This window comes from Schistocerca gregaria, chromosome 6 (assembly GCF_023897955.1).
Source record: "Schistocerca gregaria isolate iqSchGreg1 chromosome 6, iqSchGreg1.2, whole genome shotgun sequence".
NCBI lineage: Eukaryota > Metazoa > Arthropoda > Insecta > Orthoptera > Acrididae > Schistocerca > Schistocerca gregaria.
This window is the reverse complement of record NC_064925.1, coordinates 77903890-77920446: the sequence shown is the minus strand read 5'-3', so window position 1 is coordinate 77920446 and position 16557 is coordinate 77903890. Positions and strand designations below refer to the sequence as shown.

The 16557-nt window shown below is 43.9% G+C and overlaps 1 protein-coding gene and 1 non-coding gene across 2 annotated transcripts in view; one reads left to right on the top strand and one right to left on the bottom strand.

Annotated features, from left to right (window-relative positions):
• LOC126278231 (serine/threonine-protein phosphatase 6 regulatory ankyrin repeat subunit A) overlaps positions 1-16557 on the top strand; it is a 944107-nt gene that overhangs the window by 230699 nt on the left and 696851 nt on the right. The window lies entirely within an intron of this gene.
• Positions 4682-4756, bottom strand: Trnas-uga (transfer RNA serine (anticodon UGA)). The gene has a single exon. It is a non-coding gene; the product is annotated as a tRNA-Ser (tRNA).

Below are 16557 nucleotides of genomic sequence, written 5' to 3'. Positions count from 1 at the left end.
CGCAGACCAGCAGAACTTGGCGCACGTCACGTCTCTTTTTCCATTCTGACCGTGATCGTTTGATTCATGATTTGCTTGGGTAATAATGATACTGAAACCTACAAATCTAGAATAATGGTTATGGTGTTTTGTCACAAAAATCGTGTTTCATGTCAACGTCTTTTTGATGACAAGACAGAGGTTCAAGTATAATTATTCAGCTACTTGGATTGTAAAATTCGGCATTACAGTTTTTTGGTCATATATTATGATCAGTCTTCGTCAGCCTTTCCCTCTCGTTCCAACGTTTTTATCTTAGAGTAACACTTACATAAAACATATTCAGTCATTTCCTCCACATATTCCAATTTCTAACTTTGGGTAGAGTCTCTGTCCTCTACTATCATAGAATGGAAGTTAAGACATCACGTAGTAACAGACGTCAAATATCCTAACCCTCCATCTACCTATACAGGGTGTTACAAAAAAGTACTGCCAAACTTACAGGAAACATTCCTCACGCACAAAGAAAGAAAATATGTTATGTGGACATGTGTCCGGAAACGCTTACTTTCCATGTTGGAGCTCATTTTATTACTTCTCTTCAAATCACATTATTCATGGATTGGAAACACACAGCAACAGGACGTACCAGCGTGACTTTAAACACTTTGTTACAGGAAATGTTCAAAATGTCCTCCGTTAGTGAGGATACATGCATCCACCCTCCGTCGCATGGAATCCCTGATGCGCTGATGCAGCCCTGGAGAAAGGCGTATTGTATCACAGCCATCCACAATATGAGCACGAAGAGTCTCTACATTTGGTACCGAGGTTGCGTAAACAAGAGCTTTCAAATGCCTCCATAAATGAAAGTCAAGAGGTTTGAGTTCAGGAGAGCGTGGAGGCCATGGAATTGGTCCGCCTCTACCAATCCATTGGTCACCGGACCTGTTGTTGAGAAGCGTACGAACACTTCGACTGAAATGTGCAGTAGCTCCATCGTGCATGAACCACATGTTGTGTCTTACTTGTAAAGGCACATGTTCTACCAGCACAGGTAGACATCACCAACAATGCCTGCAAAACGTTCACAGAAAATCAGTGTTGATGACGTGATTGCACAATTGTGTTCGGGTTCTCGTCAGTCTACACATGTTGATTGTGAAAATTTACAATTTGATCAGTTGGAATGAAGCCTCATCCGTAAAGATAACATTTGCACTGAAATGAGGATTGACTCATTGTTGTATGAACCATTCGCAGAAGTGTACCCGTGGAGGCCAATCAGCTGCTGGTAGTGCCTGCACACGCTGTACATGGTACGGAAACAACTGGTTCTCCCGTAGCACTCTCCATACAGTGACGTGGTCAACGTTACCTTGTAGAGCAGCAACTTCTCTGACGCTGACATTAGGGTTATCGTCAACTGCACAAAGAACTGCCTCTTCCATTGCAGGTGTCCTCGTCGTTCTAAGTCTTCCCCAGTCGCGAGTCATAGGCTGGAATGTTCCGTGCTCCCTAAGACGCCGATCGATTGCTTCGAACGCCTTCCTGTCGGGACACCTTCGTTCTGGAAATCTGTCTCGATACAAACGTACCGCACCACGTCTATTGCCCCGTGCTAATCCATACATCAAATGGGCATCTGCCAACTCCGCATTTGTGAACAATGCAGAGACTGCAAAACCACGTTTGTGATGAACACTAACTTGTTGATTCTACGTACTGACGTGCTTGATGATAGTAGAGCAATGAGCAGCATGTTAACACAAGCACCGAGGTCGACATTACCTTCCCTTCAATTGGGCCAACTGGCGGTGAATCGAGGAAGTACAGTACATACTGACGAAAACTAAAAAGAGCTCTAACATTGAAATTAAGCGGTTCCGGACACATGTCCACATAACATAGTTTCTTTCTTTGTGTGTGAGGAATGTTTCCTGAAAGTTTGGCCGTACCTTTTTGTAACACCCTGTATTTTTCCTCATCGTTGATTTCTTATCTTACTAGTACACTAAATAGTACGAGGATCGTCCGGAAAGAAACGTCTCTTATTTTTAATAAATGAAAAGCACTACTTTGCTTTTGTTCTACAGTATTACCTTTATTGTGTTAAACGGTTTTCGGCTTAAAAGGCCATCGTCAGACATTTACTGAGTATTGTCACCAAATAATTTGTAATGTTTCTAAACAACATTGGAAGAGAAGTTGTAAGTCTAGATTGAAGCAGAAATATACAGTAAGTAACATCTTTGACAGTGTGGTGGTAATGCAATGTAAAACGTAGAAAAATTAAACAGTAAATAAATAGAAACGGAGTAGACAGGTAAAAACTTTAACACAAAATAAGAACAGCATGCGTACATAAGTTTCTTGACAAGGCTACTTGAGGAGGTATAAAACACGGGCAGTGTTACACAAACAAATTAAATGAACTGCAGAGTATATAAGGAACTTCATTTAAGCAATAACAGTAAGGTGAACAGCAATGAATAAATGCAGGAGAATTGAGGAGTGTGAGGGAACATACTTATTCATGGAAACTACAGGAGATAAATGAATCACAACAGCGCAGCTAAATAGAGCAATATTTCACCTAAAGACTGGCATTTTTGCACACAGTCACAATCACTCGTTATGCACTTTTGCTAACGACGAACCAGACGCTGCATGCGGCGATTGTAAAAGTCGGAACTAACAGAGGCAAACCACTTCCTTGAGTTCCGTGGTCGCAAAACTGGTGTGGGCCCTGACGTTACCATGTTGCAGGTGAAAGTTTGTGTTCTTCTTCAGCCTTACTCTGGAAATTTGGGGTTTCAGCTTAGTCAGTAACGTCTTGTAGCGTGCTGAACTGATAGTTTCTCCAGGCTACAGGAGACCCAGAAGAACCACACCCTGGCTTCTCCAGAAGACTGTGCACACCACTTTGCCTGCAGAGGGCTGTCTATTGAATTTCTTCTCTGGCGGAGAATTCGCATGGATCCATTCCTTGGATTGCCTTTTGGATTCCGGCTCGTGGTGGTGACACCACGTCTCATCTTCGGTAACGATGGTATTCAGAAAATGGTCACCTTCGGCTTCATATTGGTCCAACAGGTCCCAACAAATTTCCATTCGATGATTTTGTTTTTGTTTTTCTGTAACTATCCACGGTATCCAACTCGCACAGGCTTTGCGACATACAAGATGTTGGAACATTATTTCCAATGCATTACAGCCGACATTCAGCTTTGCACACAGTTGTCTGGTCGTTACCCGCCGATGAGGACGGATGAGTTGATCAAAACGTTCTTAATTGCGAGGAATTACAGCTGTGCAGGATTGACCGGGCCTTGGCTTGTAATGCATACTCTTTTTACCACCTTGAAAATACCGTGCACATCGCCTGACATTGCTCAAGTCTTTTCTATCGTCTTCATACACTTTTAGCAAGCGTCGATGGATTTAAATGGACACAATTTCTTCAGAAGTAGGAATTCAATCACATATCGCCGTTTTATACTCGCGTCCACATCAGACTCCATTTTGTAACATTCCTCTGCTGGCGCCAACTACCGCAGAAGAACGGAATCACCTGCAAAACAAAGAGGAAGGTTCAAGCATTAGGACTACACCAACGATATCTGGTGCGGACATTCAAAGTCACCAGTATTTGAACATGCACTGATGATCCGAAAAATTACGACCACCTACTTAATTACGTCTCTCTCCACCAGTGGAACGCAGTAGGTGTACAGAAGAGACCCTGCATGGCATGGATTGGACACACACGTAGTACTCTTTCCGAGATATTTGGACGTAATTCCTGAAAATTACAGGGCAGTGGATTGTGGGCGTGCAGCTGGCTCCCAGATCGGCCTCAGACGGATTCCATCGATTCCACACAAGACATTTGGTCGCGAAGACACCTGTGTTAGTTCACTATCATATGCCTCAAACCACTGTAGCGCGATTCTAGCATTGTGCCACGGCTATTTTTCCTAGCAGCACCATCGGGGAAGACATAAAGCACTAACGGATGCAGGTGGTCTGCAATAGCGTTGACATAATCCGCAGGTGGCACTGTGCCTACGATTGCTGACACAGCAGAACACCGCCCCCCCCCCCCCCCCCCCTACAGGTCTGGGTCCGTGTTGCACGTTTCCGGCAGGCGTTCGTCTGGATGACGGCGTATCAGGCCACGAACATCGCCCTGCTGAAACACAAAATGTCATTCGTGTGATCAGACAACACGTTTCCGTGGATTCATGTATCAGTATCGATTATTCCCTGCCCATTGCAATCCTAGCTGAGGATACCGTTAGGTGAACAAGGGAACACGCACGGTTGGTCTGCATCTGAGCCCCAAATTCGATAATGTGGGCTGAACGGTGTGGTCCGATACATTTGCGTCTGCACTCTCGACTGTGTCGTTAGATAGGCGGCAGATCGCCCCTATCCCACCCTACCCTACCCTACCCTCAGACTTAAACGTTCTGTGTCGAGTCGTGGCCGTGCAACACGTTGTCGCCTACTCGTAGTGTCATCGTCATTCGATCACTGTCCGCGGATGCTGACGACACTGGGACGCGAACAGGTGTGTCTTTTCCGAAATGCTCGTTTCCAAGCGCCGCGCCGACGCCATCTGCCTTTACGAATTAATACCGTCAGCTGCTGACGGGCGTTGACATATATATCAACGGGGACAGGTGAAAATGTGCGCCCCGACCGGGACTCGAACCCGGGATCTCCTGCTTTCACGGCAGACGCTCCATCCATCTGAGCCACCGAGGGCACGGAGGATAGCGCAACTGCAGGGACTATCTCGCGCACGCCTCCCGCGAGACCCACATTCTCATCTTGTATGTCCACACACTACATTCGTAGTGTCCCACCCCAACACACTCATTTCTTGTGGAAGACATTATTAGCAAGTCCCGTAATTGTTCGGGGAATATCTGCGCATCCGCACAGAAGAAGGTCATGGTCGGTATTGCCAAAACTATCGGACATGTCCGAAAGAACAGGCACCATATCCATATAAGTATACAATCTGCCTTTGGTCAGAGTCACTTGTCTCAATAGCTTTCTCCATCTGTGGTCGGTACCGTCGCGAGGGTGACTCCTCATTCTTTCCCGCTTACCTACTGTACTTACCACGTAACGTGCCAGCAAACGCCACCGGACGGGCTTCGGGGCAGTCGTAATGTTTTGCCTCATCATTGTACATGCCGCAGTATACAAAACACGTTGAAGAAGGAAACCCAACAATCTAGGAAACTAAACGTGCTTGAAACATTGCAAGGAACGCTTCATTAAAACATTAAATAAAATGCTTAAATGTGGAATACAGAAACTATAATTGTAAGAAGAACAGGAACATACTCTGGAAAAGAACAGCTGAATCTAGTCTGGGAGAAAGTAAACCAGTACCACAACAACTGGAATGAACATACACAAAGGATAGACAATAACAGATTTCCCAGGTTAGCTTTAGATGAATTATAAACCATATGTGAGGGGAAAGAATGAACTATGTAAGAAGAGTATTGTGAATGTACTAACTAAATCCTACTATTAATTCGGTCAAACGATCACAACGGCGGAAAACGTTTTTTACTGAAAGATGGCAAGACAACAATAAATAACAAATAACCCCTCTCGAGAATATAATACTACTAAATGATCCTGTAACGAAGCGCGCTGCTCTCCGTTGGATCTTCTCTACTCTCCTATAAACAGTATCTGGTACGGATCCCACACTGGTGAGCAGTATTCAAGCAGTGGGCGAACAATTGCACTGTAACTTACTACCTTTGTTTTCGGAATACATTTTCTTAGGATTCTTCCAATGAATCTGTCTAGTATTTGTTTTACCGACGATTAATTTTAAATAGTCATTCCATTTTAAATCACTCCTAATGCCTCCTTCCAGAAAATTTATGGAATTAACTGCTTCCGGTTGCTGACCTACTATATTGTAGCTAAATGATAAGGGATCTTTCTTTCTATGTATTCGCAGCACATTGCACTTGTCTACATTGAGATTCAATTGCCATTCCCTGCACCATGCGTCAATTCGTTGCAGATCCTCCAGTATTTCGGTACAATTTTCCATTGTTACAACCTCTCGATATACTATAGCATCATCCGCAAAAAGCCTCAGTGAAATTCCGATGTTATCTGTAAGGTCATTTATATATATTATGAATAGCAACGGTCCTACGACCTTTACCTGCGGCACACCTGAAATCACTCTTAATTTGGAAGACTTCTCTCCATTGAGAATGACATGCTGCGTTCTGTTATCTAGGAACACTTTAAAAAATGTTTCAAATGACTCTGAGCACTATGGGACTTAACTTTTGAGGTCATCAGTCTCCTAGAACTTAGAACTACTTAAACCTAAGTAACCTAAGGACATCACACACTCCATGTCCGAGGCAGGATTCGAACCTGCGACCGTAGCGGTCGCGCGGTTCCAGACTGTAGCGCCTAGAACCGCTCGGCCACACTGGCCGACAGGATCGCTTCAATCCAATCACACAATTGGTCTGATAGTCCATATGCTCTTTGTGCATTAAACGTCTGTGGAGAACTGTATCAAACGCCTTGCGGGAGTCAAAAAACATGGCATCTACCAGGGAACCCATGTCTACGGCCCTCTGAGCCTCGTGGACGAATAGCGCGAGCTTGGTTTCACACAATTGTTTTTTTATAAACCCGTGCTGATTCCTACAGAGGAGATTTCTAGTCTTCAGAAAAGTCATTATACTCGAACAGAATACATGTTCCAAAATTCTACAGCTCATCGACGTTAGAGATATAGGTCTATAATTCTGCACATCTGTTCGACGTTCCTTCTTGAAAACGGGGATGACCTGTGCCCTTTTCCAATCTTTTGGAACGCTACGCTCTTCTAGAGACCTACGCTACACCGCTGCAACAAGTGGGCTAGTTCCTTCGCGTACTGTGCGTACTCTGTGTATAATCGAACTGGTATCCCATCAGGTCCAGCGGCCTTTACTGTTTTGAGAGATTTTGTTTCTCTCTCCCACTGTCGTTTATTTCTATGTTTACCATTTTGTCATCTATGCGAGAATCTGGAAAACGAACTACACTGCAGTCTTCCTCTGTGAAACAGCTTTGGAAAAAGACACTTAGCATTTCGCCCTTGAGTCTGTCATCCTGTGTTTCAATACCATTTTGGTCACAGAGTGTCTAGACATTTTGTTTTGATTCACCTACCACTTTGACATACGACCAAAATTGCTTAGGGTTTTGTGCCCAGTCAGTACATATAACTTTACTTTCGAATTCATTGAACGCCTCCCGCATAGCCCTCCTCACACTACATTTCGCTTCGCGTAATTTTTGTTTGTCGGCAAGGCTTTTGCTATGTTTATGTTTGCTGTGAAGTTCCCTTTGCTTCCGTAGCAGTTTTCTAACGGTTCGGCCATCCTGATTCAGGTTTTCCGTGATTTCCCTGAATCGCTTCAGGCAAATGCCAGGATGGTTCCTTTGAAGGGACACGGCTGATTTCCTTCCCAATCCTTCCCTAACACGAGCTTGCGCTCCGTCTCTAATGACCTCGTTGTCGACGGGACGTTAAACACTAACAACCACCACCACCACTATTTGTACTTGAGGTGAAACTTTTGTGCTGAGCCGTCAGGTACACTGAAATGTAGAATGACATTTTCACTCTACAGCGGAGTGTGCGCCGATACGAAACTTCCTGGCAAATTAAAACTGTGCGCCGGACCGAGTTCGAGTCTCGGTCCGGCACACAGTTTTAATCTGCCAGGAAGTTTCACTCTGAAATCTGCTTTGTCACTTTTGCTAAACAGAAAATTCTTCCTACTTTTCAATATTTGTATTTACGGCTGAAATCATCGATACTGTAACCGCTTTATCATCTCTGATTCCCTGGTCTGCGTTAACTGTTTCAAATAGTTTGTCTCCAGAAGGTCTAATATGTTATCGCCTCGAGTCGGTTCTCTGTTTCACTGCTAAATGCAGCTTTCAGATAATGCACTTAAAAAAATTTCACTGGATTCTTTGTCCTTGCCCGTTATAAGCGTCTGAGTCTCCCAATCTGTATCTGGTAAATTAAAATCTCCACCCAGAACTATGAGATGATCGGGAAATCTACTCGAAATATTTTCCATATTTTCCTTCAGGTGTTCTGCCACAGCAGCTGCTGAGCCAGGGGGCATGTACAGACATCCAATTACCATGTTGGAGTCTGCTTTAACCGTGACCTTCAGGCAAATGCCAGGATGGGTCCTTTGAGAGGGCTCGGTTGGCTTCGTTCCCCATCCTTCTCTAATCGCTTGAGACTGATGACCTCGATGTTTGGTCTCCACCCCGCAATCAACCCAACCCAACCACTGCCCACCACGACGTTTGTTGCCGCCTGGTGGCGTTGTGGGCAGGTGACGAGCTAACAACAGTATGCTAGTGGAACAGCCACCGTGTGGGCAATCACCATTGCGAAGATATTGGATGCAAATGGGGAAATCCATTGAGATAAATGACTTTGACAAGATGCAGACTGTTATTACGCAGAGCCTGTGAACGAGTATCTCGTAAACGGCGAAGCTGGTCGAATGTTCACGTGCTACTGTCGCGAGCGTCTACGGAAAGAGGTAGAGGGACAGTGAAACTACCAATAGGCGCCCAACGGTTGGACGTCCACGACTCTTCACAGAACGTGTGGTTCGATGGCTTGTCTGCTCTATAAATTAGGATAGACGGTGATCTGTTGCACCTCTGTCCAAAGAGCACAATGCTGCTGCATGCACAATTGTGTCGGAATACACACTTCAGCGTACGTTGTTGAACATGGAGTTCCGCAGCAGGCCACCCCTACGTGTTCATATGTTGATTCAACGACATCGTTAGTTACTGCTGCAGTGGGCACGAGACCATCGAGATTCGACCGTCGATCAATGGTGACGTGTCGGGTCTTCGGGTGAATTACATTTTTGCTAGACTAGGTCGATGGTCGTCTCCACAAACGCCGTCATCGACGTGAATAGCGGCTCGGAACGTACACGCGCAATGGATGAAGGTTGGTGAGAGTAGTTTTATGCTATGGGAGACATTATGCTGCGCTTCCATGGGACGTGTAGCAGTAATCGAAGACTCGGTGACAGAAGCGAACAATCTGCATCACTTCATACTTAATGTCTTTCCCGACGGCGATGTCACCTTTCATCAGTATAACTGTCCGTCGCTCGGAGGCAGAACCGTGCTACAGTGGTTTGAGAAGCACTATAGTCAATTCACGGGGTGTCTCGGTGACTAAATGCGCCTGACGTAAAACCTATGGAGCCCATATGGATCGCTATCCGGCGCCATCACCGCATACGCAGATCAGAGGCCCGTTATTTATACGAATGACATGACCCCGATTGACAGTGGATGAAATTTCTGAAATATTTTCGCAACACTTTCGTACGAGACACTCACAGAAACGCTGGGATACCCTAAACTGTGCGCAAGATTGGTCCAAAAACAGCTGACACAGCAAATCGGTTCAAAAGCGCCCGCCAATCTCTTGAGCGACATGGATAGGTAGGTGAGAATTTTCTGAACTCTTGTGACTGCAGATGAGCCGTGACTGACTCATTACTTGCCTGAGATGAAAAGACAGTCGTCACAATGGCGTCACACCGATTGCCCTTCTGCAAAAAATTCAAAACCACAATTTCTGGCAAAAAAATAACCTTGGCCTCAGTGTTTTGGGACCGGAAAGGCATCATTTCGGTGGAATTTGTGGATGGTGGGAAGACCATCAATGCACAACATCATTGTGAGACCCTAAAATAACTCAAAAGGAGTATTCAAAACAAAAGGAGAGGGACGCTGAGGAGATGAATGCGCGTGTTGCGTGACAACGTCCGCCCTCACATAGCCTTAGCAACCAAAGTGCTCTTGGAATCATTTGGTTTGATGTTTCGAACCTTCCCCGGTATTCCTCTGAATTGGCGTCTTCGTGTTATCATCTCTTCGCCTCAGCGAAGGCACACATCAGTGGAGTTAAGTTTTTAGCGACGAGCAGGTGCACAAAGTGGTTCTGCACTGATGGAAGGAGATGTCGGCAGAGTTCTTCGAGGAGGGCGTAAAGCAGCTTGTGCCACGGCTCAACACATGCACTGAACGGGGTGGCGATTATGTGGAAACGTATTCAACAAGTGTATCAACAGTATGTAGTAATACGTCTTTCAAATATACTATTTCTAATAAAATATTAAAATCGAATACACTTACTTTCTGAACATGCCTCGTCTAGCATTTTGCAGTGGGCATCGGAGAGAAAACTGTAGATGGCAAAATATTTAAATATAAAATAAATGAATACCTCACTGGCTGCTCCATATACAAAATATACTGAAGCCCCAAGGAAACTGGTATAGGCATGCGTATTCAAATACAGAGATATATAAACAGGCATAATACGACGCTGCGATTAATTGTTAATTATTGTTTGCAAGATGTCGGCTGCATTTTTACATCTATATCCATACACTACAAGCCACTGTGAAATTCACTGTGGAGGTGCTGGAAGAATGAGTGTTGTAATGCCTCTGAGCGTACTGTAATTAATCTGATCTTGTCTTCACGATTCGCATGTTAGCGACACATAGGGGTTGTAGTATATTACTGGAATCATCATTCAGAGCAGGTTCCTGAAGCTTTGTAAGTAGACTGCCTGGGTACTGTTCACGTCTATTTTCAATAGTCTTCCAGTTCAGTTTCTTCAGGAAGTCTTTGAAACCCTCCCGCGTGTCAGCCGAGCCTGTGATAATTCGTGCTGCCCTTCTCTGTATGCGTTCAGCATCCCCGTCGGTCCTATCTGGTACAGATCCCGCACACTCGAGCATTATTCAGGGATGGGTTGCACGAGTGACTTGTATGCAATCTCCTTTGTCGACCAATTGCATTTCTCTAACATTGCACCAATAAACCGAAGTCTATAACCTGTTTTACCCACGACTAAGGCTATGTGGTCATTCCATTTCATGTTCCCACGAAGTGTTACACCCAGGTATTTGTATGAGTTGGCAGATTCCAGCTGCGACTCAGTGATACTGTAGACATAAAGAACTACGTTTTTGCTATTGTGTAGGGTGTAGTTTTAGTTTCTTAACATTTAAAACCGGTTGCCAGTCTTTACACCACTTTCAAAGCTTACCATGATCTGACTGAATGTTAGTACAGTTTCTTTCAGACTGTACTTAATGTTGCGTCATTTTCAAAAAGCCTGAGGTTACTATTAATATTGTCCGCGAGGTTGTTAATATATAACATGAGCAGCAAGGGACCCAACAAACTCCCCTTCCTTTCTGGAGAACACTGAATTTATCGTCTTGAGTAACATATAGATGTATATCTCAAGAATCAAAGGATCTTTCACTAATATTATAACATCTACGTGCTATATGCTGTGTACAACCGCCATTTCACTGTTGCATGCAACCATTTGAGACATTAAGGTCTTCACCTAGTTTTACACAGTTTTACCCCACCCGACAAATCGTAGTGTGGGCTTATAACGTGGCAGTCTCAGTTTTTATGCTCTGGCGCGGCTCGGGCTGTATGTAGCGCAGTATGCCGTCACCAGTCTCGGGCTGTACCAGTGTGCAATGTTACCCCAGTCCGGCGCGCAATCTTCGCTTCTTCGCGTGACATCACTCGGTTTCACTGCCTACGGTTATTCCCAGACAGACCCCTGCCACGATTTATGCAGCCCATTTCTTGAACCCGTAGACAAGGCAAATGGCGCCGTAGTCTCCAGCCAGCCACAACAATGTAGTTACACACACACACACACACACACACACACACACACACACACACACACACACAATAGCGATAACTAACACGTACTACATTATACGATGGTGGTATAGGAAACATTCTAGCATAAACCAGCCCGCAAACGAGCCGACTGAGAGATACCTGTGAAAGTGTGTTTTCGGAATGCCACTGACTTCTGTGCAAGTATTTTGGTAATTAGTAAAGATGTTCCTCAAATGTAAACTTTCCCATTAAGTCGTCTTACATTTGGGTTCAAATTTCACGCACAGCCAGTGGTTGGGAAATGTAGCACATACATGATGGGGCACCGTCACATTTTTCTGCTGATGTAAAACGACACCAACGCAGCACTACAGTCCAAGATGGATAATTGTCTGACCTCGCTCCTCTGAGTTTTGCTGTACGTGTGTGGTCTGTGTGTGTGTGTGGGGGGGGGGGGGGTTGCATTTATATATTTTTAGGGTGATACAGAGAAGTGGCAAGTTTTTAAATACATAGTGGCAGCTGTAAATAGTTGGCAGCACTGCGGAACAGTGACCTTGAGCTGTAAACAATATCGCCATTTAGTAACCATAGTCCTGTGAAACGGTCTACAACACGCGTTTAACGTAAAAATGTTTTACAAAAGCAATGATACTATGGAGAATGCCCAGATGGAGTGCCGACGTTTCAATAACTTGAGGCGTCACAGTCGAGATCCCTAGAAACACACGATAAAAACTTGGATGAAAATTTTTGAAGAGACTGGATCTGCTATAAAGAAAGTTCGTAGTCCGCAGAACATTCAATCTGTACGAGTTTGTCTTTCGGAGCCTCCGAAGTTCGTAAGCAAGCATCTGAGGCAGAGTGTCTTGTCCAATTCTCCATTATAATATAAAATTTTATCTAAATTTCAACTACATATGGTGCAAGAACAGGAGGACAACGATTACGAGTCGCCATTAGAATTCTGTCAGCAAATTATGAAAAATTTAAATGATGACAATGGAATTCTGGACAAGCTGTGGATTTCAGATGAGGCCTGTTTTCATCTCACATGTAGGTCAATAAGCAGAACTAGCATTACTGGATAGAAATCAACCGCCGAGCGGTTCTAGGCACTACAGTCTGAAACCGCGCGACCGCTACGGTCGCAGGTTGGAATCCTGCCTCTGGCATGGTTGTGTGTGATGTCCTTAGGTTAGTTAGGTTTAAGTAGTTTCAAGTTCTAGGGGACTGATGACCATAGGCGTTAAGTCCGATAGTGCTCAGAGCCATTTGAACCTTTTTTTTTATATAGAAATCAACCCTAATGAAGTTAATCGACTCTCTTTAAACGTCAGCGAGGTGACACTTTCGTGATAGTTCCGTCACACGGGATCATCGAAGGTTACTTTTTCTATAACGAAGAACGGATTATAGTGAACGTCACATTGCAGCAGTTTGTTGAGATGTCTCAATCTTTTGTTGCACCTGCACTGAACAATATTACGCAACTTCACGAAAGCTGGTTGCAACAGGATGGAGCGATACCAAGCAGTGCGAGGCAATGACAGCTGTGCGAGAGTAGTTCGGTTACCGTCTAGTCTCAAGATTCGGTGACATTCCCTGTACTACAAGATCACCAAACTTGGGAGTTTGTGATTTCTTCTTGTGGGGCTATCTTAAGAACCGGATGTACTCGACTCGGCCAAGAAAACTGGATGGACTGAAACAAAGAAGTCGACATTCGTGGTATCCCAGCTGAGACGTCACAGAAATCAGTGAGAAACCTCAAGAACAGATTGGAAGAATGGATACGCAGAGGAGATCGCCATCTTCAGGACGCTATTTTCAAACACTGGTAATTTGGATTACTGTCCCTTAAAAGGCAGGCTGTAGTGGTTCGATTACTGTCAGTAAATTTTCTTAGTTGGATTTTTCTCTTCAAGCCACACTTGCGTGTTCGGCAGAGGGATCATTTCAGACTGGTTGTCAGCCGATCCATTCTCGGATACTACAAGCGAAAAATGAACACCTAAATCTTTCTGAGCTTGCTTTGACTTCGCTTATTTTATTACGATGGACATTTATGCATGGGTTGGTGGGAGTCGAAAAAATGTTAAAACATTCAGAGAAGAAAGCTGCCAACTGATTTTTCGAGAAAAGATTTTGACATTCGAAAAACTGATTTTGTTTTGGTGATTGTCACCCCAACTCACATTCCGTGACACTGTCTTCCCCATTTCGCGATGATACAAAACGAGCTACCCTTCTTGAAACTTCCTCGGTGTCCTCCGTCAGTCTTACCGCTTATCAGGTAAGGCTCCCATAACAGGCAGCAATACTCTACAAGAGGACGGACAACCGTAGTTAATCTGCGTAGTAGATTTGTGGCATCATCTAAGTGTTCTTTGGTTTACGCTCCACACAAAATTTTCTATGTGATAGTTCCAATATAAGTTGGTTGTAATTGTAATCTCTAGGCGTTTAGTTAACGGAATTTTAGTGTTCATGTTGAGGACCTCACACGTTTCATTGTCTACAGTCAAATGCCTTTTATCGCATCATGTAGATGTCTTGTCTAAATCACTTCTCAATTCGTTTTGATCTTTTCGTGACTTTACATATAACAGACAATAGTACCATCTGCAGCTAGTCTAAGACGGTTTCTTATATTGTCTCCTAAATCGTTTATACAGATTAAGAACTGCAGAGAGCCTATTACCTCGGGGAACGCTAGATATTATTTCCAAGGCTTTCCGCCAGTTGCTACGTTCTGTGACCTTTCTGAAACGAAGTCCCGAATCTAGCTGCGTAATTGACGCTATATCCAACAGGCAGGCAACTTGATTAGAAGCCGGTTTTGAGAAACTGTGTTGGAAGCTTTATTTAGAAATATGGACTCAACCTGAAATCCCCTATTGATGCCACTCGTTACTTCGTGGGATTAAGGAGCGACCTGCGTCTCACATGTGGAAAAAAGTGGAAAGTGAAGTGTATCGCACGGCTGTCGATGCAGTTGAAATGCCGGTGAGAGCCAAGTGTGTAGGCTTATCAGACGTCATGAGATGACCCAGGGGAAGCTCACCAGAAGTCAGTAACTCATTACAGAGAAGGGTGCGATACTGAATCCAAATGCGACTAACGACACGTGTAGCAGTCTCTCTAACAGTAAATTGTAATTCGTAACGTGCTGAGGTAGTACCCAAAGTTGTTTCTTGTTATGGTAAGGCACAGGTTAAATTTGAGCCCTGTTGCTTTAATCATAGGCAGTTGATCGAAAAGTTTACATACAGAATACAATTTTATTGATTACAATAACATTTCATGCGGAGGTGAGTAGTTGCTAGTAGCCAGACATTCGCAACTATCCTTGTAGACTGGAACGTTTTGCTTCTGTTCTTGTATGCTTTCACCGCATGACTTAATTATGGTACACCCTGTACGTTTATAGCTAGCGGACTCGGCAATGCTACATGGAATGGTTAGGGATACTGGTGTTAGGTAACGGAATACTAAATAAATAGTTTTCATAGTTTAATAATGCACGAGTGCTAAATTTTATGCCATAAGAGAACTATTTAAACACAGTGGTTTATCACTCGGTACAAACTGAAATTAAACGGCGTGCAGCAAACCTGAGGACGTGGTCAGCCTCTTCCTGTCCCCAGTAACTATCGATTGTAGGGGACTCGAAGCTGAATGTCAGTTATTTAAGATTATAGTAACACTGATTAATATATTCTGGTGTTCTACTATTCGAAAAGACGCAGAGGTGTAATTTCTGTTGCACTTAAAATACTAAGCAAAATTTAAAAGTTCACATTCCCAGGAAAAAAAATAACCTACAATTTATTGCTGGTTTTCTTGTTTTCGAGGCGACATTGCTTCCACACTACACCTGTTTTCTTGCTCTGAATCTATCGGTCTCTCTCCGAATTACTGAGTTTTGGACAGCAAAGTTAACTAAAATAATTATTCAGTGATGCAGCAGAAAAGCTGTAACCCAGAATGCAACTTAAGATGTATGGTATTGCCCATAAACAGGTGAAAATATCTACAACAGGTAGATTACGATATTGGCGTCAAATTACTGGAAACAGTGACAACCATAAAATACGTAAGAGTAAATAACAGGGGTGAAATAAAGTGCAATGAACACATATGAAAAATCGTAGGGAAAGCGGATCTCTAACTAGAGTTCACTGACAATACTGAGGACGTGTAATCTATCCACAAAATAAGAGACTTTAATAACTTGTTCATCCGATTCCTGTGTACCTCTCATCAGCGTGGTGCCCTTTACCATGCTGGATTAATGGAAGAGACAGAGAAGAGGCACACATTTCGTCACGGCATCGTTTAGCTGGCGTGAGAGTATTACGGAGGTGCTCAATAAATTCCAGTGGCAGACACTACAAGAGAAGTGTTGCGTACCACAAATAGGTTTGTTGTTACAATCCCGAAAGCGTACGTTCCTAGGAGACTAGAACAACATATTTCTTTCAGCGATATACGTCTCTCGACATTACCGCTGTGAAATGGCCGAAAAAATCAGAACTCATACGGAGCTTCCTCGACAGACATTCTTCTGACGCACCGTTCATCGATGGAATAGGGAAGGGTCAAAAGATAATGGTCTTACAAAGATCCTTCACCACACACCGTAAGGTGGCTTGTGGAGCACAGAGGTAAAAGTAACTTGAAGCAAACACAGCGCAAGCGTGTTTCATTGATGCTGTTTGATTATAGATACTTCCTGTCTAATCACCTTGAGTTTCCAGTACTGCTGAAAATGTTTAGCTC